The sequence below is a fragment of the Pteropus alecto genome, unplaced genomic scaffold, assembly GCF_000325575.1.
Source record: "Pteropus alecto unplaced genomic scaffold, ASM32557v1 scaffold73, whole genome shotgun sequence".
In the NCBI taxonomy this organism is placed as follows: Eukaryota; Metazoa; Chordata; class Mammalia; order Chiroptera; family Pteropodidae; genus Pteropus; species Pteropus alecto.
In genome coordinates, this window is record NW_006436284.1 from 5,939,189 (window position 1) to 5,961,666 (window position 22,478).

Consider the following 22,478-nt stretch of genomic DNA (forward strand, 5'->3'; position numbering starts at 1 on the left):
TAAATTAAATCTTACTTTGAGTTCAAGTCAACAATCCTTCTCTACAAGTGTACACAGGCTAGTGAACTAGGATTCGACAATAAAATGTATGTTCTAATTGGGAGATCTCTTCTTTGTCTTATATTCAAGGATCTAAAAGAGAGAGAGGAAAAGAGCCATCAGTAACAATTATATTTTACACTGTTGACTCCTGACTGATGTGTATGTATTAGGAACATTGTTCTTAATTTATATGGAAACTATTCACTACTCATCATAAATATAGTTTTTGATAACTTTTTTGTTTAACATTCTTTAATAACTCATTTTACTAAATAGTAAAGCATCAATTGCAACTATCTTATTTCATGCCTTATGTTTATTGACTTATATTTTTATGAAAACACAAAACATATTTTATATTAAGCTGAACTATCATATTTTAAAAACTGACCATAATGAAGCTCACAGTTAAACAGAGTTAGGAATTAGTTAATAGTATTAGTTGCCAAGTATTTCTGGTTCACCCAGAACTAAAAGTTTTTATTGAAAATTTACTACATCTGGCAGTCATTGTAGGAGGCCATGTAGTTTCTGGAAGAAAAGTAGTAAAAGAATATTCTTGTTTTTCTTTCTTAATCTAGTTTCTTTTTCTTGGCTCTTTCTACCTAAAGTTACCAAAGACTAGGTTTGAAATGATCTTACATATGAGACACCTTCAGTCTTACTCATGGAATCAGATTTAACCTCTTTAAATTTCTTTAAAAACCGATAACAAGTAATGTTTGAGAGGCAGTTTAAGAGTTTACTTAAACCACTTCCTCCCAACCCCACACAAAATCATGAACCTAAGCAAAGTTCCTATGAGAATCACAGACATCTCTTTGCTAAACCAAGAATTGTGAAATTTTACTTAATCCAAATTGTTTAATTTTTGTTGTTTTAAGCCTTTTATTAGACTTTTCTTCTTATGCCAAAATAACCACATATGGTTTCAATCCTATGAGAGAAGGACAATTTGGGGTGAATCTAGTAGATGAGCAACATTTTAAAAGTTTAAATATGGTAGACTTTTTGAATTGGAGAGATCCTAGCAGTCTTCTGTTCTAAACTTCCATTCATTGTAGGAATCCCTTCCCCAATACCATGGAGAAATGGTTCCTTAAACTGAATTACTACTTCCAGTGATAGGAAGGACAGCCTCAAAAAGTGGGCAATTGGTTTCACTGTTGAACAACTTTAGCTCACTTTTACAGTGAATTACAACCTGTCTTCCAGTATGTTTATTTTAGAGGACTATAGACTATGCTATCGACTAAAGTGCATCCTCCCAAAATTCATATGTTCAAGACCTAACCCCTAGTGTGACTATGTTTGGAGACAGAGATTTTAGGAGGTAATAAAGATTAAATGAAGTTATAAGGTTGGAGTCCTAATCTGATAGATTTGTGGCCTTATAAGAAGAGGAAGAGAAAAAAGTCTTTCTCTCCACTGCATGCACAGAGGAAAGGCCATGTGAAGATATCCATATGCAACCCAGGAAGAGAGCTCTCACCAGAAACTGAATAGGCTGGCGCCTTGATCTTGGACTTTTAGCTTCCAGAACTGTGAGAAATAAATTTCTGCTATTGAAGCCACTCAGTCTATTTTGTTATAGTAGCTTGAATTGACTAGGTAGACTGCCTTTGGGATACCAGAACTCTTAACTATCATGCCCATCCTAATACTTATATCCTTTAAAATGAAAATTCACAATGAGTTCCATGTTCTTTATCTGATACAATTTTCAGATCGCTGTCCAGAGTGATTGCATATTTTGAGATCCTTCCAGCTTGTGTGTGTCTCATCAAAACAATGTTGTCTAGAATTGAACATAATACTGTATAAGTGCATTCTGATCAATGCAAAATACATGAAGACATTATTTCTATAAGCTAGATTCTGTATGTTGTCATGGGTCATACATAACATAATGTTGGTTTGGGTTTTTTCAGAAAACACATTATATGCACATTAAACTTGAGGTCACCTAAAATCTGCATATTTTTCAGATGAGCTTCATCCTGGGCCCTGTAATTAACTAGGCTTTTGGATTACCAAGTATGAGACCATATGGAAAAATGTAGATGTTTAAAGAAAAAAACCTGATATTTTACCATACAGATATGAACTCCAAGAGCCAATTGGCTTACATAACATATAAGGTGCTAAATGCTAAGGAAACAAAAAAAAGTAGAGCAGGGTATGTGTTTTTGGATGACATTCTTCTGGTCACAGCATAGCAAAAAACCTTGGATCTCACTAATGTGATTGTCACTTTTTCTGCTTCTGTTACATCAAATCAAGCCATGAATAAATTAATTAATTTAGAAATTTATTACATATTTCACATATTTAATATCTCTAATGCAGGGTTATAATTGACTATGGTAATTAATTTAGCTAAGGAAATAGTCACTGAGTTATTCATTTAGAATAACAGCTTGTGATTCTATACATCAGTGGTATATCTGATTTTGAAAATACCTTCATTTAATCAATTGATTATTCATCATTTAGTCAACAAACATTTATGGACTACTTGTTATGCAGAAGGCTGAATTATATGTGCATATATTAAAGGTATAGAAACAGAATTATGAACTCTAGAATTTCTGGGTATTCATAAAGGTAGAATTAGATGCCTAGAAATATTAGTAAGCTAAAAATGGCAGTATTTTGTAACCTAAGAATACAGCTGTGGTATGAGCTTTTTTTCCCCTTTTGATTACATAAGAAAATGTTATTTGGTCTCACAATACCTCTCTAGATAGGTTAGCGTGATTTGCTCATTGTGTATGCAAGGAAACATGAGATTCTAGGAAGATAGGTGCCTTACCCTTAGTCACTTGGGTAATGTTAATATTGGAATGGAAACCTTAGGTTTTGGGGTCATTGTCTAACATCTGATCTTGAGCAGATTATGTTATGGTCCGAACGATTCTGAGACCCACGGAGCCAATTGAGATTAATTATGAGCCTTTATTAGCCGGCCGGCGACTGACTCTCTACCACACAGGGCTAGAGGAGATCAGCCCCGAGCTTTCAGAGGAGGGAGCTGATAAAGCTTAAGGCCATATCCTGGTGGTCTCCTGAACAAGCAAGCAGATTACAGAAGTGGAAGTTGGCTGTTAGCATATCTTTGCCCGGAACACCACCATAAATTAACAAGTAAATGGATTACAGAAGCAGACACTGGCCATCTTTATATCTTATACAATACACTTCCTAAACCACACACAAGCAAGTAGGACAACTTCTGGTATCTAAAGATATTTCTTCCCTATAGCTGACTTAGCTAGTTGGCTCACTTGAAAATTTTCCACCCTTAACAATTAGTATAAGAGGTCATACAGCTTTGTCTCCAGTCTCTCTAGGATCCAGGGGACATTCTCTGTAATGACCACCCAGACCTCTCCTGTTTCTGGCATCCACATCCTTGGTGACAAAAGCGCTCAGGTATGAAAAGTTCTCAGAGTGCTATAGGTCATCTGTCTCAGCCCTCAGTGAAGTTCAGTCCTCCCCTCTGATTTAGGTTTCAGCAATTGCAGAAGTAGGATGTAGGGGTAAAAGAGGGAGCAGGAGCAAAGGCTAAAAGAAGGAACCAAACCCGTTTATTCCAGCTCTTTTATCATATTGCCTGTCCTCAACTTGTTATTATCCTTTTCTTATTTAATTAATGTAAGGAGGAGGCAAGATAATTAAAATGTTAATAAAGCCACAAACTGAGACTGCAATATGCTGATCAGCCCTGCAGCCAGGCCAGGTGGACACCTTCAGAACAAAGGAGGATTTCTGCTGGATTACTAACGACTCATTCTCCAATTTGTGAAGGGGAAAACAGGAACCAAGAATCATTCCCTATGGCTAAAACCAAGGGGGAACCTATGGATTAAAGACAGAACTGACAGCAGGCTTTTCACTCCACATAGTCTTACCTTTTCACTATACATATTCTTCCCCTTTCCCCTTTGATATGTCCATATCAAAGGAAATGGGAACTAAAGAATGACATATAAATGGAATTTCCTGAACACTTGGAGTCCCTCTCAGTGCCTTTAGTCTCTCTCTCTCTCCCTCTCCCCCTCCCTCCCCCTTTCACTCTCTGCCTCTGAGAGGAGACCACACTCTGTGGAGTGTCACCCCTTTTTCTAATAAACTTTCCTTTTGATTCTAACTTTGGTGTGTGTGTTGAATTCTTTTGACACTCTCTGTCAAAGGACCCTCTTCTCCTCTCAGTGCAGGGCTGGGTCTCCTCTCTACTCAAGGAAATTTGCCCTGTCTTGCATCACAATCATAGAAAGAAAAAAAAAAAAGGAAAATTATAACCACAAAAGAATTCTAGACATGTGACCCTGACCATTTAGCTTTTGGGAAAGTCAGGTGAGGCCTTAGCTTTTTGGAAGTTTTGAGGCATTATTACCTGGTGATTTTCAACCTGGTTACAAAATGGGCAGAAGTATAACTCCGTGGAGAGGTATTAAAAATTCCTGGGGAAAGGGTGTTAAAATATGAATCTGCCTCCCCTATCTCCCCACCCCAGAGGATCTCATGGTGGCAAAGGTTCTCAACCATGACTACACACTAAAATTACCTGGGAAATTAAAAAAAAAATACCCAGGGTTGGGGCCCTCCTCCAGGCATTCTGAGTCCTTTGGTCTAAGGTACATTCATGACTGATATATTTTTAAAGCTCCATGTGCTTTTATTGTGCTGTCAGGATCACTATCCTGGTGATACCGTATTACTGACAGAAGAGTGTCCTATCCCCAGTGTCCTACCTGTAGATGAGTGTGGAGAAGAAAGCTTGAGAACCATCAATTCAGTGATTCTCAAAGTATGGTTCACATGCCAGCACCATCAGCATCACTTGAAAACTTAGAAATGCAAATTCTCAGACCTAACACCAGACCTACTTAATCAGAAACTCTCAGGGTGCAGGTGAGGAATCTGTTTTAAAAAGCCCTTTAGGTGATTCTGATATGTAGTAAAACTTGAGATTCACTGTCCCAGCCTAATCTATAGTATTCTGGACTTGCAATTTAAATATAATTGAGTCAGATACTTGTCTTTTCTGATAGAGAGAACATTCTAGTTATAAACAAAAGCATAGATAGGGCTTTGTTTAGATAAAGAAATTAAAGTGTGACATTATTCTGGGGGTAAGGACAGAGGTTGTATATATGTTTTTGTTTGTTCGTTTGGTTGGTTTTTTTTTTTTTTTTGAGCTGCAGGATCTTTTCTGGGAAATCACACCACTTGTGCAGCCATCTTTTCTTGAGCTAAAGCTCTCCATTTTCATCTTCATTTTTCAATTAGAGTTAATATTCAAATATCATTTTATGTTAGTTTCAGGTTTACAGGATAATGGTTAGACATTTATATAATTTTTGAAGTGATTCCCCAATTAGTTTAGTACTCACCTGGCACTACATATAGTTATTACAACATTATTTACTATATTCCCTATGCTGTACTTTACGTCCCCAAGACTATTTTGTAACTACAGATTTGTACTTTTTAATCCCTTCACCTTTTAACCCAGTCTCCCAACCCCCGCTCCCATCTGGCAATCACTAGTTTGTTTTCTGTATCTGTGAGTCTGTTTTTAAAGCTGTTTTCGCATTAACTATGAGTTTATATTTTAACCTACTCTAGTTAGTTTCTTCCCCATAATCAAACGGGATTTTCAAAGGCAGGGAAAATCAGCAAACAAAACCCTGCACTAGACAAAGGAATTGAAAAACATTCAAATCCACCCCGAGCCAAGATGTCTCTGTGAATATTCACTGGGTTCTCGCCAAGATGTCTCTGTGAATATTCACTGGGTTCTCGAAAGCAACAATAACATTGTTGTGGTGCCAGACTACTGTGGTGATCAGAGTTGAGGCAGAGAATGAAGTTTTCTGATCCATTTTCAATCATACTGATGAGGATTTGAACAATGTCCTAAAGCAGGAGAACTGTGAAATCATGGGAAAAGCCTCCTAGATGACAAACTTCCATGCAGAATCAAACTTCGTTCTTATAGGGGAATTTATTATATTATCAGACACCTCAGATCATGTTGGATTAGATTGAAACAGATTCAAGCTCTCTTCAGAGCTTACCTGTTTCAAACAGCTTATAAATTCCTGAGGAATACATTCATCTTATTGGGACCGAAAATATGCTTGAAGTCAGAATGTGATGGTAATGATTCACTCTGAGATTTCATATCAAGCCACAGGAACTAAAAATGCAAGTATATTTCCCAATGTGAAACACAACCTGTAATCTTAATCCATTTAACTTCCTCAAATTGCTATATTACTCAAAACAGCCTATTTCTTCATTGACCATAGATGAATTTCCTGTGTGGTAACTGTCATAATCTGACCCAATGACATGGTCAGGCTTTCCTCGCCATCCGTGTGTTCTCCTTCAAGGAAAGGTCATCAAGCAAGTAGAGCTGTTTAGTTAAGAGCATGTGCTTGGAATCAGATTACCCTGTTGAAATCTACCAACATGGCTTATTAGGGGTACGCCTTTGGATAGATTTCTTAATCTTCCCAAAGTACAGTTTCCCCACTTGTAAAGTGGGGGAAATACTAGTACTGACCTCATAGTATTAGCAATAGCACTGGGTCTGGGATATTGAGAGTGCTCAATAAATATTATTTGAGGGAGCTATAGCAGAAAGGTTAAGAGCAGGATCTTAAGATCAAACGATCTAGTTCAATCCTAACTCTGCCACTTATTAGCTGGGTGACCTTGGACAAGTTTCCTAATCTTTCTGTGTTTGTATTTCCTTGATTATAAAATGAGGATAGTAATAATATTATATCACAGGTTGCTGGAAGGATCAAATGAGTTAATATATGCAAAGTGCTAGAATGGTAATTGGCATATAGTAAACCGGGATTAAATATTATTTAGTACTATGATACAAGAATCATGACAGAAATTCTGTCAGGATAGAGTAGTAATGGGTTAAGGACCTGATCTCAGATCGACTAAAACTAATATTACTCTCCTTAACTTTATTACCAGATTAACACTGGCAAATTCGTCAGAGATGGAGTTGAAAAAGGAGTCCCGAGAGAACTGGGACAACGTGCCATCAGGTTTGCTCCTCACATTTGTTGGGCACCAGGAGAGGGTATAAATGAGGCTCGCTTTCCATATTTTAAATACTTAAAAGTTATAGATGAAGCTAAAAAAACTGTTAAAACATTTTCTATCCTCCAATGTTGACAAATATACCTTCATAACAACCTGGAAGTTCAGGTTAGAATGTAGGCTTCTCAGAGTTCTGTGCCAGAAATTGGAGGTATACAAAGAGCAAGTGCCTTGCCCCTGGCCTCCAGCCTCATTCTTTGTCCAGCTTCTTCCTTCACCTAACCTCAAGTCCAAGGTATACCCCCAGTCCTGCCCCATGTACTTCCCATTGGTGGCAATGTACCATCTGGAAGTCTCCAGGGAAGTCCCAGGGAGATGTTCTGCAAGGTGGCCTGGGCTCTTTGGGCAGAAAACTCTAGAGTCTTGGTTATCAGGAACTCATGAAACTTCTGGAGTGGGGATGTTATGGACTGAATGTTTGTGCTCTCCCAAAACTCATATGTTGAAGTTCCAACCCCTAGCATTGCTGTATTTGTAGATAGGGCCTCTGAGAAGGTAATCAATATTACATGAGGTCATAAGGATGGGGTTCTGATCAGATAGGATTAGCGTCCTTATGAGAAGAGCTACCAGGGAGTTTGTTTTCTCTCTCTCTTAATGTGCACCCACCAAGGAAAGGTCATGTAAAGACACAGAGAGAAGATAGCCATCTGCAAGCCAGAAAAAAATTTCTTACCAGAAACTGTCCATGCTCTCACGGTGATCTCATACTTCTGGCCTCCAGAATCTTGAGAAAATAAATTTCTGTTTAAGCCCCCCAGTCTGTGGTATTTTGTTATGATAGCCTGAGTTGGGGCAAGCTCCTGGTGGGCACACCACTTGGCCCTGCAGACTCCCTGATCTGTGTGGAGGAAAGTTGACCAGAGAAGAGCCGAGTCCTTCTTAAGAGTGGGCCTCAGGGCAGGGATCCCCTTAAGCCCAAAGGATGGTACCTCTCCCCAAAAACACTCAGGGAGAAGTGGAGAAACTTTGAATTCCATTTGTACTTCATCTAGGCAGAGAGACTCAGTATGAAAATTTAGGCCATGAACTAAGAGGACTGTGACAGTTATGGTCATAGACAATTTAGCTAGAAATTACCTTCATTTTATTGTTGGAGAAACTGAAGTCTACAGACTTTCCATAGGTTGCATAGAAACTTGCTGAGATCTTGTGTTTCTAAAATCTTAGACATATACCCTTTCATTTGTTAGGTTAAGTTTCCCAGTGTTTCAGAGGCCTGCTGAATTTGCTAGAAGAACTTTGGAGAATGCTTTAGAATTCTTGCCTCATTGCAGGCCAGAGCTGCTCATGACTGCTTGACTCAAGAGTTGATGAGACAAAAGCATTTGGTTGAAAAACATACATAGCTACCATGTAATTATTTGTGTTTCTCTTTATACTTATTAACTAAAGGAAAAGTGCATCATAAAATTTTTGGAGAAAATCTTTGGATATTTACACACTGTTACTCACCCCAATGAGACAAACATATGACTAACAGCAAATATAGTCCTTTGAGGTTCAAAGGCAATGTTTGCTTACATTAAAAGTCTATTCAGGTCACATGAAGGAAGCACTTTTGAAATTGGGCAAGAGTTGTCAAGCTGTAGTTCAGTAATGGAGCTTATATCTTCTCACATTCCTAAGGGCTTAGCGGGTTGGGAGAGGAGACAATAAGGACTTCAGAGGATTGCATTCTAAAGAAATAGGGTTAGCATCCAGCACAACTGTAGTTTATGCAGCCTCTGTCCTTCCTTTGACAATAGACAACCTATTCCACCAATAACAATGACAGTCCTGTCAGGCAGGGAGAAAGGTCTAATTACAAAAATAATTTTCATTTATCTAGGGTTATTTTCATTTTCAAATAACTCCTACACATTCGAACACATTCAAATTGATTGGCTGTGTACTTTTATTACTCGTATTTGACAAGTGACACTATTAAGATTCAGAGAGATTAATTAAAGGATTGGCCCAAAGTCATATAGCTAATAAATTAAGAGTTGAGTTCATGTTATCTGGCTTCAAATCCACTGTAGTATGCTGTAAAAATAAAACATAGAACATATCTTATTCAGACTACAGCTGTGCTTATCAAATGACATTATTTTAAGAAAGAAAGCTGATATATTTTCTTTTCTCCAAATAGGGTTCTAAGTTTGTGGATATTCTTTGCTCAGAGCCTGGGAAGTCCAAGTAGTTCCCAGACCTCTCTCTTCTGTTTTCAGGAGGACAGAGTTGTGGCCCCTTTCCCTCTGAGCTCTGCCTTTGACAGAAATGAACAAGGGCCACAGCCACGACTCTTAGTGTTGAGTGAATAAGATTGGGGATATCTCCTACCATATCTAGTTTATCTCCTGAAAAGAGTAAAATTCACTCTTTTAAAATAATGTTCCAGATAATTCTGTTAAAACATAATCTAATGTTCATTGGATTTTTCCTGATTATAAAATTTTTTTTAAATTGATCTCTTCTATGAAAAATTTAGAAGGTACAGGAAAACATAAGGAGGAAATCAGATACACCTGTAATTCCACCTTTCCAAGATAATCACTGTGAACATCTTGATATGCTTCCTCAAGCCTTTTTGTTTTGTCTTTAGAATACTTAGACCATGCTATAAACATAGTATTTTATGTCTTGCTTTCTTTCATTTAGCATTACTGCATTTTCCCATGTCACTAAATGTTTTTAAAATATGTATATTTATTTTATGAGCACACTGCCATTTATTTAAATGCTTTTCTTTCATTGAACACAGGTTTGTGTCTAATTTTCTAGTTTTATAAGTAATTATATAGTAAGTATTCTTAACATGACTCTCCATCTTTAAGATCCTTAGAATTGAATCTTGGTAGTGAAGTTATTGGATCGAAAACTATAAATGGTTTTAAGATCCTTGCTACTTAGAGTCAAATTGCTTTTCAAAGAAGCGTTGCCAATTTATTCCACCACCAGCAGCACACAGAAGAGTGTCTATTTCACTACATCCTCCCAACACTGACTCTTGCCTAATGGTTCAGGCTTCCAAATCAAACTGTCTATGATTGAATCTCAACTCAATCACTTCCTAGTGGTGTGGATGGGGAAAATTTGCTTAGCTGTTCTGTGCCTTGATTTCTCTTAAGTGGGCATAGCAACACTGCCTACTGCATAAAGTTATTATGAAGTTTAAATGATATATTACAAGCAAATACTTAGAAGAGTACCTATCACATATAAGAACTTAATAAATTCTGGTCTATGACCATTAATAAATTCTTTTTTAATGCGATACGTGAAAAATGATCTCATTGTTGCATTAAATTGTATCCTTTGATTACTAGTGATGATAAATATTTTTTGTGCTTATTGGCCAATTTGTGTGTGTTTGTGAATTGTCTACTCGTGCCTATTGATTACTCTCGATTGGGGCTGGTGTTTTCTTGTTATAGAATAAAATCTGCTAAGAAGGTATTAAGGTGCAAATTTAGACTTCTGGATTCCAGCGGTTGGGGGAGGGTGGGACATGGTGCGGAAAAGCATAATTATTAGTCTAAGCTGTACTGTTTGAGGAAGAACTGCCAGACTCGTAAAAAGCATTCAGAAAAAAAGGATACCACTATGCTCTTTCAATACCCTGTTCTTAAAAAACAAATGTAATCATTCCTGGAACTCTGATAAGAAAGGTTCCAGTAGGCAGGTCAGCTGAGGTTCAGCCAGGAAGGATATTTATTTAACATTGCTGCTGCTTGATTGAAGGGAAAGAAACACTCAGTTTCAAACTTAGCCTAAGCTATGATACATTGAAAAGGGATTTATGTATTTTCTAGGAAGAAATAGATATCCTCAATAATGCACAATAATAATAATAACCCTATATAGCTGTTGCTGTTATAAAATTCATGTATGAGAACTCATATCATATTCATATATGATAAATGCCATTTGTTCCTTACATACAGAAAGGTAATAATGCATTTTCAAATTATCAGATAAAAAATAGTTGACTTGTCAAAACTAAATTAGAAGGTAAATTCTTTAGGCCAACAGGTGACTATCTGAGGCTCCCACCCCTATAGATTTCATTTTATTCCAGCAAAAATTCATGAAGTATGTGCCAGGCACTGTGCTAGGTGCCAGGTATCTACTGGTGGATGAAACAGACACAGCCCTTGTCCTAATTGAGATTAGAGGCTAATGGGGAAAACACACTTACAAAATGAATGCCATTATCAATACCTCATCGATCCTTAAAGCAGTAGTCCCCAACCTGTTTGGCACCAGCGACCAGTGCTTCTATGAGAATCTAATTTCTGATGATCTGAGGTGGAGCTGAGGCAGTGATGCTAGTACTGAGGTGTGGCTGCAAATACAGATGAAGCTTTACTCACTCACCTGCTGCTCACCTCCTGCTGTGTGGCCTGGTTGCTAGGTTCCTAACAGGCCACTGACTGGGGTGGGGCGAGGTGGGGGTTGGTGACCTCTGCCTTAAAGGAAAACAACAATATGCAATGAGAGACAAAAATGGGTAGAATCTAATTTAGATTGGGCAGCCAGAGAGGTACCTATCCTAGTGGCTGTTTTTATTGCCAGTTAAATACACTTGATTCAACTGTCTATCAGAGATTTCTCAGAGAAAATAACTCTGTAAGCATCCAAGTGATATAAGTATTATTTCAGAATTCATGGTCATAAAAGTTATTAAATCTCCATCCTTGACATGTGAGTCAAAACTTTTTTTCAGTCATAGCACCTTGAACCACAGAAAAATAACAATGTCATTCCCTTTAGATCTAGATAAAGTTTCCTGAAACCTCTCTCACTCCATACTCTGTATAAGTCAAAGCCAATTTCAGCAAATTCCTTAGGAATTTATGGTCTTATGATCACCTCTGGCCTTGAACTCCTGCTTTTGCTAATGGGTTTAGATTATGAAACATTGCTTTTCTACAAATGTCGTTTCTGCTCCGTGCTATGTTAACCCAGATGTGAAACTCAGCCTCCTTTATGATTGCCACAGAGTTCCACTAACATGTGTATACATAGCAGAATTTTTTGAAGATTTGAGAAGGGATAGGATGAAAAAGTTTGTGAGTCAGGATAAGTCAACTGCCATAACAAATAGTCCCTATTGCAATAATTTAATAACAACAATAAAAAGATAACGATTTCTTACTCACATCACAGTCTAATCGAGGTAGAAAGTGGCCTGATCCATACAGTTCTTCACAGACTAAGGATCCTCTCATCTAGTTGCTCCAGCATCTTCTGAGGTCGTGGAGTCCTCTACCTGATCCTCTGCAACCAGCCCGTAGGAAATGGAAGAATGTAGAGGTTAATGTGGGAGTTGCATTAGGCAGGCCTGGAGGTGGCACATATTGCTTCTGCCCATACCCCATTGACTAGAACTAGTTGCATGGCTATACCTTATACCTATATATAAGGGAGGCTGGGAAATGTAATCTAGTTTTGAGCCCAGAAAGAAAAGAAAATGGGTTTTGTAGAACACTTAGTCTCTGTCATAGAATTTACACTGTAACAACACAAAGAACTTCAAATTTAATGTTACATCTCCTTATTTTTAGGAATTTCTTGGCCTTCTCATTACCAAGGATTTTTAATGTAATGCCCAGGCTCATGCTAACTCTTTCTTTTCTCTCCACTTTACTCCTTCCATCCTTTTCTCTCTTTCCGTTACTCAACATTCCTGTTAATTTTTTCTAAAAAGCCTTTTTAAGTCTAATTGCCTTGTTTCCCACAGTATGCTGGGCCTCTAACCATTCATCTAATGTCTTATCAGAGAACAAAGACAGTTCACTAGAGAATTCTTCCCACAACAACAACTTTGGGGTCCCTTGAGAAAACAGATAACATATGTCTGTGCTTCTCAAACTGACGTAAATATATTCTTGGGAATATGAGGCCTTATGCCTGAAGATACATGAAACCTCAAGATAAAAATAATCTGTTTCTGGCTCAGAACAATTCTCTCCGGGGCCACATCTGTGCTGTCCCCCTCCTTTTGGGGAATTGCTTTTTTGCACCCCCATTGCTTTAATATGCTGTCTGAATCTTCTAAATATAATTGGCTGGGTGTGCACACACGTGTGTTTGACCCATTTTATGATGAAACTGAAATATGGGTCCCCCAAGTCCTGTCATGTCCTCCACTTGCAGGGAAAGGCAGAAGCAAGGGGCAGAGAGGAAAAGGGTATTGGCAGTCTCAAGCCCAAACCACTCTTTGCCTTGTCCTTTATGGTTATTATCTTTGAGCTAGTTCAAATATGGTCTATCATTTACAACCAAGAGAATTCCAATTTATACAATAAACACGGCAATTTTCCTGAAGTCATTTTTTACTATCAAATTTATGCAACTCCCAACATTATTTTTATTTTAAACTATGCATATATATTATTGAACAGATAATATTAAATTATCTATTGAATATTAGATTATGCAATATTACCTGTCTATACCCTAGGTCTCAGGGCTATACATACTTTCATAAAGAGGTGCTTAGGTGGGAAAGGTGGAAGAATACTCACTATTCATATGAGGCCAGGTCAAATTACTCCTCCGCAGAGGAACTTTTGCCTGGGGACTCATGAAATAATATGCTCTTTAATGCACTTTCTAGTTGTATGTATTTTGGGGGCGTGGGGTAATATAAGAAGGGATGTGCAATAGAGTAGCGACATTTGAAAAGTCTGCTGAGCCATATGGCATCATGATAATTTGCCCAGCTTGCTTCCTGGAGGCTGTGATAAAATTTATACTAAATAATTTAAACACAAAGACTTCAGGAGAGGCTTATAGGAAAACTCAAGCTATCTCAAGCTGTTGGGAGCAAACTGTAAGTCCTCAGCTACCTTCCCCCGCCCCACTGAAAAAAAGGTACATTTGTATGTTCAATGACTGGAGAGCACCCCAAGTCTTACCATCACCCCAGACCTCACAGACAGTTTTGAATGGAAAGGAAACACTTGTAGCTCCATTTCCTCTCGGGTACAAGCAGCTCTTAAAAAAGCAGCAAAGTGAACAGAATGCTTCAGAGAGAGTTGTAGCTATCGTTTGCAAAGTGATGAGGAAGCAAAGCAATAGTGTTTACAGAAATAGCTTGAGACTAGGGCAAGCAAAGAGAATTGCAAATTAGAAAATGTGTCCTAGTAGGATAGAAACCAGATAGGATCTACCTCACTGCACAGGGAGATGTTTTGTCTTGTTCTTTTCCCTTTATCCCACAGTTGAAATTAGCATTATCTTCTAATCGAAATATTGCCAACTTCTTTTCTTCTTACACTTAGAAGTTTCTGTTTGAATTTAGCTGCCTCCTTTGAGTAGATGATCAGCCACAGCAGGATATGGTTTTTTTTTTTTTTTTTTCAAGTGAGATTGAGCACAAGTTTAGCCCCATAATGAATGAGGCTGGTTACCTACATAAACATCTGCCCACGATTTTCATTTGTCTTCCATAGTTGTAAATTTTCACAAATAAAGGGATCTAAGACTCTGAGGCAACTATTGTCAAATGTCATTATCTCACTTTGAGTCATGGCCAAGTAAGTAAACAAGTGGATGTGACATTAAATTTGAAGTTTTTATTTTTCTTTTTGTAAAATAGTTATCACATTTTATGAAAATAACCAAAATGACTTAACACTGGAGTTGGTTAGGATCATTGGATTTATCACATAAAAACTAATGGTTTTGGTTTCTGATTTGGGGTTGATTTTTAAAAATAAATTGTTAAATGTGATGTTTTGTTAATATAACACCTCAGTTGTTAAATGGGATGTTTTGTGGTAAGTTCATATGTTGTTTTCTAATCTCTATCAATAGAAATGATTTCCATTTTAACTTGATTAAAATGTACCTGATTAAGAGATAAAGTGTAACTCACATTCTTAAAGAAGGTTCTAATATCACCACATTTAGTGCAGTGATTTCATTTTGACAAATACTGGAACAAAACCACTGCCTAGCTTAGGTACATACTATACTCCAGGGCATGACAGCTTACTTTCATACTTCTAGTATGTAGAAGTGTCCAATGTACCTCAGTTCTATGAATCAGGAATTTGGGTGTCTCAGTTTTCTAGTCCGTGGAAATGTTCAATGCTGTAATGATACCAGAGGAATAATAATGGTAAGTTGGCAGGTCCCAGGTGTCCAAAGTGCAACTTGACTGGGTTATAGAATAATTAGGTTGTCTAGTACTAGCTATGCACTGGTTCCCCAAAGAGGCTGTACAGCATAAACATCCAGAGAGGTTTAAAATGTTTCCAATTTATTTTTAAATACAATAAAATTTTAGATATGGTAAAATTCACTTTTTGGTATCAAGTTCTATGAGTTTTGATAAATGCTTCTTACCACCACCACAATGAAGATACAAAACTGTTTCATCACTCCAAAAATTCTCTTGTGCTATCTCTTTGAACCCAAAACCTGCACCCTCTCCCACCCTTAAACTCTGGAAGCCACTAATCTGTTCTCTGTCAGTATAGTTCTCCAGAATGTCATATAAATGGAATACAGTATAGAAAGTGGATTTTCCCATTTGTATAATGTACTGGAGAGTCATTCTTGTTTTCATGTGTATCAAAAATTTGTTATTTTGATTGTTGAGTAGTTTCATTTCATATAAGGGTATATTACAGTTTGTTTATATATCTCCAATTGAAAGACATTTAAGTATTCCCAAGTTTGGATGATTACGAATGAAGTTGCTATAACCATTCATATATAGCTCTTTGTGTGGATGTACATTTTCATTTTTCTTGGGTAAATATCTAGGAGTGAGATACCTGGAAAGTTTTGAAAATATTCCAAGCTCCACTGAATTTCAGTCTCTTGAGTGTGGGGCCTTAGAGTATGTACTTTTAAAACGCTCTGCAGTTGTGACTTCTTAATGGGTAAGGAGTGTCCTTTTGGAGTGATGAAATGTCTTACAAATTGATACAGGTGATGGTTGTACAACATTGTGAATGTACTAAATGCCATTGAACTGTACGCTTTAAAATGATTAATGGAGGGACTAATATAAAAAATATACAAAGAACTCATACAACTCAATAACAACAAAAAAACAAACAATCCAATGAAAAAATGGGAAGAGGACCTGAACAGACACTTCTCCCTAGAGGACATACAAATGGCCAACAAATATATGAAAAGATACTCTACATCGCTAGCTTTTAGGGAAGTGCAAATCAAAACCACAATAAGATACCATCTCGCACCTGTTAGAAAAAGCTATAATCAACAGGACAAGTAATAACAAATGTTGGAGAGGATGTGGAGAAAAAAATACCCTCATACACTGCTGGTGGGACTGCAAATTGGTACAGCCACTATGGAAAACAGTATGGAGGTTCCTCAAAAAAATTAATAATTGATCTACCATGTGATCCAGCAATCCCTCTACTGGATATTTACCCCAAAGACTTGAAAACTCATATCCGAAAAGATATTTGCACACGGATGTTCATAGCAGCATCATTCACAGTGGCAAGGACATGGAAGCAACTGAAGTGTCCTACGATGGATGGTTGGCTAAAGAAGCTGTGGTATATATATACAATGGAATATTACTCAGCCATAAGAAGAAATGAAATACTGCAATTTGAGACAACATGGATGGACCTTGAGATAATCATGCTAAGTGAAATAAACCAGACAGAAAAAGTTGAAAATCACATGATATCACTTATATGTGGGATACAAACCTTAAAGCAACAAATGAACAGGACAAACAAACAGAGACTCATGGACGTGGACAATAGACTAGCGGTTAACAGAGGGTGATGTGGGGGAGGAGGTAGATGGGTAAGGAGGGTCAAACATGTGGTGACAGAAAGAAATCTAACTATGAGAGTTGAGCATACAGTGTTATATATGACTCATGGTTAAAATGTACAGCTGAAATTTATTGGATTTCATTAACCAAAGTCATCATAAAAATTTAATTAATAAAAATAAATAAATAAATAAATGAAATGGTTAATGGTTAATTTTCTGTTATATGAATTTTACCTCAATTAAAAAAAAAAAAACTAAACTAAACAAAAAATGCTCCCCAGATGGTTCTGATGTTTGGAAGCCCTGATTTGGGGAGACTGTTTATAGGTGGGTTTCATGTTCAAGATGTCTGTACTTGTTAGTGGCTGGTCTCAGGAGAATGGACTGGGTCTTGGGCTCAATCTTCAACTTGTAAATCTGCCATGAACTAAATTTTTCTTTAAAAGTTTGGGGAATCTTAACAATTTTTTGTGGTTGGAAGATAAGCCTTTAGCTTATGTGCCCTCTTGGAGATTGCTCCTGGTTTAGACGGGCCCAGAAATCTGAGGTTAGGAGAATGCTGCTCTGGTCTAAGCAGAGCTGCAAGCAATTAGCACGGAGCCAGGTATAGAAGTGTGGCTAAGATCTTTCTCACTGGAGGATTACCAAGGACAGTGCAGCCTTGGAGTCTGTTGTGACAGTCTATAGAATCATTTCGAAGGCTTGGGAGGGGCTGACTATAAATTCCCAGCCCTCTGAGTTTTTTACTTTTCACCAGTAGAGATACAATTGCTATAAGGAAGACCAAAAAAGCACAAATGACATCTTGACAAATCGTATCTCAGGGCACATTTCCCACAAGGCTGTGGTCTCCTGATCTGCATCCCCCTTGGTTGTAATAGTGGCTAGCAGGCCATGTTCTATCATTAGCAGCAGCTCTCTTTGTGGGATAGTGCTGTAATTGTGGACAAAAGTTCATTCCAGGTTCTATTTATAGCTTCTGATGACTCATTAACATGTTACCTTAGCAAAGGCTAGCTCCAGAGCCAGCCTTCTATTACCTTTTAGTCAAAAACATTCTCACTGCAGTATTCTGATGAAATAAAAAGCAAATTTCAAGAAAACACTCCTAGCAATTTGTATGTCAGCCTTTTAACTGGTGTAATATTGAACATACTTACACTCAGTATTGGAAACTACAATTGTCAAAGGTACCTGCACCTCCCAGTGCTCACCAACATTCAGATTTTGTATTAAGGAAAAAAAGAATTCAATGGTAGTCTTTTGATAAGTTTATACAGCAGTTGATCTGGAAAATATGTCAACCAACCTTCAAATGTATTTCCGTTCCCGGAAGTCTTCGTGCCCTCTGTGACTATGCTCTTTGTGACATTTCCACACATGTGACCTTCATGCTCACCACTTTGATCCAGCAGAGAAGCCGTGGTCAGGGGTAAGTCTGAGCTTTGTAGATATGTTAATGTAAGACTTTGAAGCCATTATATTTTTATCAACTCAGTCTGAAAAACAATCTCTGTGGTTAAGCCTTTTAAATCCTCCCGTGTTTTCACAGCAGCTTGGCTAAAGGTTATTACTGTGAAGGCTGAAGGATGAGTGGAGATAAGTTAGACCAGAGCCGCTTTCACTGAAATGAGTTCAAAGGATTTACTCATCTTCTATGCACTTTGGTGGAACCTCATAATCAGATATTATTCTATGCTTTGCATATCACAAATACTACCAAAGCCAAGTGCTAGCAAGGATTCGAAGCAGCAGGGGCTCTCCTATATTGCAAAATGGGACAACTACTTTGAAAAACAATTTGGCAATTTCTTATCAGGTTAAACCTACACTGAGCATTTAACACAAGTATCTCACTCCTAGGAATTTACCCAAGAGAAATGAATACATACTGGCAGGGAGTATGGCATGTGGTGGAAACAGAGCATTCAGTCAGAGAAAACAGCATCTCTGAGAGCATGACAAGCTGGAGGAACTGAGGGTATGGAGACTGGAGTACAGGGGGGAGTGCAACAGAATGAGGCTGGAGACAGCCAGTGGTGAACTTTCTGGGCCAGAGCGGCCATTTCGATCTTTATTCTGAGACTGATGAGAGATTATTAAAATGTGTTAAGCAAGAGGGTAACATAATTATATATATCTTTTAAAAAGATATATCTGTCAACTAGTAGGAGGCAGTATGACTTTGGGGATGCTGTTGAATTTTCTGGGGAATTTCACAATGAGCCTTGGGTTGGGATTGTGGCCTTAGAGATGTTCTCTTCTATCTCCCTAAAATACCTGAGATGGTTTGCATTGATGTCTTTTATATAACAATATTTATAAAAGAAACAAGAATGAAAAATTGTTTCTTTTAAAATTTATTATAAAATAGTCAACATATAAAAAACGGTATGTAACATTAAGGTAAATTAGAGAATAAAATATATGCAAGGTCATCTTATTTCAGAACTATAACGTTACCATTATGAAAACCATCTTTAAAAAAGACTCTGTGCTCAGTTTTAAAAAGGGACTGAAAACTCTCCTTGGAATACAGTGATATCAGGACTTTCTAACATTTAGAGCTTTAAACAATAGAAGAGGCTGCCTTAGGAGGCCATGAGAGGCCCAGCTGCAGTCTGTAAGAGTGTAGGAGAAGGATTCCCACAGGGAAGAAGATTGGGTAAACGACTGCAAAGGTGCCAATCCTAAAATCTTCTGTCACAATTTTCTGTAAAAAAGAGAATAAACACAGATTTCTCCTGCCATCTCAAAGGAGAGTCCCCATGAAGCCTTTTGTAAGCCGATGTGTTGTAAAGCAAACTTTTGAAAAGTGGCAGATACCTGTTAAGAGCAAAGCTTTAAATGGGCATTTAAAAACCTAGGGTGTTGGTTTCTTAAAGTTAAATGTGAAATTGTAGGTACTTTTGTGATAAGCCCTTTGATTTTTGGAACAAAAAAGATGGAACCATATGCATACATATATATCGATATATACCGCATTATATGTGGTTGAAGTATCTTTAAATTCTTGAGCTCCAAAAGTAGTGGGTTAGGAGTAGGATGAAAGATTAGATAGAATTTTTGAATATAAGGAAACAGTTACAACAACTCCACTTTCTATTCTGTAGCAAGCTTTGTCAGACTGCTGCTTGTGGGCCAGATGCTGCTTATTTTTGTATGACCCATGAGCTAAGAAAGGTTTTTACATTTTGTCTGATTGATCGAACTTGAGAAAACAGTAGATTCACATGTGGTTATAATACAGGAAAAGAAAGATAAATTGAATTCGTTAAAATTAAAAACTTTTGTGTATCAAGGGACTCTAATAAGAGAATGAAAAGGCAACCCACAGAATTGGAAAACATATTTGCAAATCATATATCTGATAAGGGATTAATATCCAGAATATGTAAACAATTCTTACAACTCAACAACAACAATAAAAAACAAATGACTCTGTTTAAAAATGGGCAAAGGACCTGAATAGATATTTTTCCAAAGAAGATATTAAAAAAATGGTCAATAAGCATTTGAAAAGATGCTCAACATCAATAATTATTAGAGAAATGCGAATCAAAACCACAGTAAGATACCTCTTCACACCTATTAGGATGGCTATTAAAAATAAGAAAAATTTTAAAAAATCAGAAAATAACAAGTGTTGTCAAGTATGTGGAGAAATTAGAACCCTTGTACACTACTTGTGGGAATGTAGAATAGTATAGTCACTGTGGAAAACATTATGGTGGTTCTTTAAAAGATTAAATATAGAATTACCATATGATCCATCAATTTCACTTCTAAGCATATATCCAGAAGAATGGAAAGCAGGGACTTGAACATATATTTGCACACTCAGGTTCATAGCAGCATTGTTCACAGTAGCGAAAACAATGCAAATGTCTATCAATGGATGAAAAAATAAACAGATGTGGTATGTACATAAATGAAATATTGTTCAGCCTTAAAACAGAACGGAATTCTGATATATACTACATCATGGATGAACCACATTATGCTAAGTGAAGTAAATCAGACATGAAAGGACAAATATTGTATGATTCCACTTATGGGGTTCTTAAAATAGCAAAATTCATAGATACTGAAAAGAGGCTGTGCAAAGGGGGAATGAGGAGTTATTTTACAATGAATAGAGAGTTTCATTTTGGAATGATGAAGAAGTTCTGTAGATGAATAGTGGTGACTGTTGTACAACATCGTAATGTACTTAATGCTACTAAATTGTAAACTTAAAAATAGTTAAAATGATAAATTTTATATTATGTATGTTTTATCTCAATTAAAAAGAGGAATACAGAGAGATCCCATGTACTCTTCAGTTTCTCCCAAAGGTCACATCTGACAAAACAGTATACAGCCAGGAAATTGACATGGACATTGATATAATCCACTGATCTTGTTCAAACTGCCCCAGTTTTACACGTATTCATTTTGTGTGGTTTTTACATTTTTCTTTTTTAGGCAAGGCAACGCTTGGTTGACCTCACAGATTGCAAGGACTTTGTCAGTTTACAATCTCTTATTTTTTATTTTTTTATTTTTTGCACCTACAGCACCTGGTCTTCCTTGGTGGTCTCTCATCCAAGTACTAACCAGGCCCAACCCTGCTTATCTTCTGAGATCAGACGGGATCAAGCTTGTTCAGGATGGCATAGCCATAGGCTGGTTTTTACATTTTTAAATAATTGGAAACAATCAAAAAATAATATTTGTGACACATGAAAATTAGATAAAGTTTAAATTTATAAATAAAGTTTGATTGGAACATCATCACACTCATTCATTTACGTAATATCTGTATCTATTTTTGTGCTATAGTGGCAGGGTTAGAAGTTGTGATAGAGACATATGGCCTACAAATCATAAAATATTTACTATTTGGTCCTTTACAGAAAAAGTTTACTGACCCCTGTTCTAGAGTACAATCAGCTGCCCCCCACCCTAGAAAAAAGGTAGTGAGTATAAAATATCTTAAGGGAAACTACTGTATAATATGCATAACTTTAGGCAAATGAATCATGATAAAAATGGTAAATGGTCAAGGGTAGTATTTATAAAACTTAAAACTTAAATTGGTGCCTCTTGGCCTTGCTGGGAATCTTAATTGTTCCCAAAATGCATGCTCTTAGCTCTTTTCACCAGGGTGAGTATTGAGTATTGTATTGCTTTTTTGGTTTTTGTACATTTGGTCGTTGAACCAATGGATATACTTTTGATGCAAGTAACAGAAAACACAACTAAATATAGTTTAAATAGTAAGGAAATTATATTACCTCTCATTCAAATTTTAGAAGGGGGATCCAGAGTTGAGTAATTCAACGGCTCAAAGATGTAATCAAGGGCACAGATTCTTTCTATTTTTATTCTCTGCCATCCTCAGATTGTTCACAGGCTCACCTCCCCATATCCTTGGCATGGCTGCCATAGTTCATCTTGTCCTGAGGTTGGAGGAGGGGAAGAGGTACATCCTTTCCCGTGTTTCATTGTAAGAATGATGAAGACTCTTCCCTAAGCCCCCTAGC

At 37.1% G+C, this 22,478-nt stretch overlaps 1 pseudogene; it reads right to left on the reverse strand.

Moving 5' to 3' along the window:
* Nucleotides 1-21,500: 21,500 nt before the first annotated feature.
* LOC112480220 lies at nucleotides 21,501-21,619 on the reverse strand (annotated as a pseudogene).
* Between the last annotated feature and the right edge of the window lie 859 nt (nucleotides 21,620-22,478).